The sequence below is a fragment of the Callionymus lyra genome, unplaced genomic scaffold, assembly GCF_982586985.1.
Source record: "Callionymus lyra unplaced genomic scaffold, fCalLyr1.hap1.1 HAP1_SCAFFOLD_26, whole genome shotgun sequence".
NCBI lineage: Eukaryota > Metazoa > Chordata > Actinopteri > Syngnathiformes > Callionymidae > Callionymus > Callionymus lyra.
Genome location: NW_028258543.1, coordinates 709,501 through 712,725, shown reverse-complemented (window position 1 = coordinate 712,725; position 3,225 = coordinate 709,501).

The following is a 3,225-nucleotide window of genomic DNA, read 5'->3' as shown; positions in this document are numbered from 1 at the left end:
GCTGTTTTCAAAAGTTATGTTTAACCTGAAATATTGTCTCAAACTGATGTTCTCAGACCGAGAGAATGACGTTTTCTAAGATTCTGCTGGAGCTCTGAATAGCAGTTTTCAAACATCAAATAAAGGGTTTATATAGCTATATATATCAATTTGCATCTGGAATAAACAAGAGAAACACTTATTCGAAGCTGTTTTCAAAAGTTATGTTTAACCTGAAATATTGTCTCAAACTGATGTTCTCAGACTGAGAGAATGACGTTTTCTAAGATTCTGGTGGAGCTCTGAATAGCAGTTTTCAAACATCAAATAAAGGGTTTATATAGCTATATATATCAATTTGCATCTGAAATAAACAAAAGAAAAACTTATTCAAAGCTGTTTTCAAAAGTTATGTTTAACCTGAAATATTGTCTCAAACTGATGTTCTCTGACCGAGAGAATGACGTTTTCTAAGATTCTGCTGGAGCTCTGAATAGCAGTTTTCAAACATCAAATAAAGGGTTTATATAGCTATATATATCAATTTGCATCTGAAATAAACAAGAGAAACACTTATTCGAAGCTGTTTTCAAAAGTTATGTTTAACCTGAAATATTGTCTCAAACTGATGTTCTCAGACTGAGAGAATGACGTTTTCTAAGATTCTGCTGGAGCTCTGAATAGCAGTTTTAAAACATCAAATAAAGGGTTTATATAGCTATATATATCAATTTGCATCTGAAATAAACAAGAGAAACACTTATTCGAAGCTGGTTTCAAAAGTTATGTTTAACCTGAAATATTGTCTCAAACTGATGTTCTCAGACCGAGAATGACGTTTTCTAAGATTCTGCTGGAGCTCTGAATAGCAGTTTTCAAAGATCAAATAAAGGGTTTATATAGCTATATATATTAATTTGCATCTGAAATAAACAAGAGAAACACTTATTCGAAGCTGTTTTCAAAAGTTATGTTTAACCTGAAATATTGTCTCAAACTGATGTTCTCAGACTGAGAGAATGACGTTTTCCAAGATTCTGCTGGAGCTCTGAATAACAGTTTTCAAACATCAAATAAAGGGTTTATATAGCTATATATATCAATTTGCATCTGAAAAAAACAAGAGAAACACTTATTCGAAGCTGTTTTCAAAAGTTATGTTTAACATGAAATATTGTCTCAAACTGATGTTAAACGGTTTATATAGCTATATATATCAATTTGCATCTGAAATAAACAAGAGAAACACTTATTCGAAGCTGTTTTCAAAAGTTATGTTTAACCTGAAATATTGTCTCAAACTGATGTGATCAGACTGAGAGAATGACGTTTTCCAAGATTCTGCTGGAGCTCTGAATAACAGTTTTCAAACATCAAATAAAGGGTTTATATAGCTATATATATCAATTTGCATCTGAAATAAACAAGAGAAACACTTATTCGAAGCTGTTTTCAAAGGATATGTTCAAGTGAGACCTTCTCTAAATGTGATGTATTCAGACTGAGATGTATTTGATGTCCAATCCCGCCACCTTGTGGTTCTTCTTTTTTATCAACATTTCTCTTTTTTTTTCCACAATGCAATTCCCCCAAGCACCCTACCTGGTGCACAAACCAAACACCACCATGTCTTCTCCTTTGAATTTGATTGACAGGTCCACCAGAACGGTCTTGTAGATACAGCATTGCGTTGTCTAGTCCGAGCGAGTCTCAGAATGTTTTCACAGTCTTGGAAGTAGTGAACGCGGGCTAAGATGCTGCTGGAGCTCTGAATAACAGTTTTCAAACATCAAATAAAGGGTTTATATAGCTATATATATCAATTTGCATCTGAAATAAACAAGAGAAAAACATATTCAAAGCTGTTTTCAAAAGTTATTTTTAACCTGAAATATTGTCTCAAACTGATGTTCTCAGACTGAGAGAATGACGTTTTCTAAGATTCTGCTGGAGCTCTGAATAGCAGTTTTCAAACTTCAAATAAAGGGTTTATATAGCTATATATATCAATTTGCATCTGAAATAAACAAGAGAAACACTTATTCGAAGCTGTTTTCAAAAGTTATGTTTAACCTGAAATATTGTCTCAAACTGATGTTCTCAGACTGAGAGAATGACGTTTTCTAAGATTCTGCTGGAGCTCTGAATAGCAGTTTTCAAACATCAAATAAAGGGTTTATATAGCTATATATAACAATTTGCATCTGAAATAAACAAGAGAAACATTTATTCGAAGCTGTTTTCAAAAGTTATGTTTAACCTGAAATATTGTCTCAAACTGATCTTCTCAGACTGAGAGAATGACGTTTTCTAAGATTCTGCTGGAGCTCTGAATAGCAGTTTTCAAACATCAAATAAAGGGTTGATATAGCTATATATAACAATTTGCATCTGAAATAAACAAGAGAAACACTTATTCGAAGCTGTTTTCATAAGTTATGTTTAACCTGAAATATTGTCTCAAACTGATGTTCTCAGACTGAGAGAATGACGTTTTCTAAGATTCTGCTGGAGCTCTGAATAGCAGTTTTCAAACATCAAATAAAGGGTTTATATAGCTATATATATCAATTTGCATCTGAAATAAACAAGAGAAACACTTATTCGAAGCTGTTTTCAAAAGTTATGTTTAACCTGAAACATTGTCTCAAACTGATGTTCTCAGACTGAGAGAATGACGTTTTCTAAGATTCTGCTGGAGCTCTGAATAGCAGTTTTCAAACATCAAATAAAGGGTTTATATAGCTATATATATCAATTTGCATCTGAAATAAACAAGAGAAACATTTATTCGAAGCTGTTTTCAAAAGTTATGTTTAACCTGAAATATTGTCTCAAACTGATCTTCTCAGACTGAGAGAATGACGTTTTCCAAGATTCTGCTGGAGCTCTGAATAACAGTTTTAAAACATCAAATAAAGGGTTTATATAGCTATATATATCAATTTGCATCTGAAATAAACAAAAGAAAAACTTATTCAAAGCTGTTTTCAAAAGTTATGTTTAACCTGAAATATTGTCTCAAACTGATGTGATCAGACTGAGAGAATGACGTTTTCCAAGATTCTGCTGGAGCTCTGAATAACAGTTTTCAAACATCAAATAAAGGGTTTATATAGCTATATATATCAATTTGCATCTGAAATAAACAAGAGAAACACTTATTCGAAGCTGTTTTCAAAGGATATGTTTAAGTGAGACCTTCTCTAAATGTGATGTATTCAGACTGAGATGTATTTGATGTCC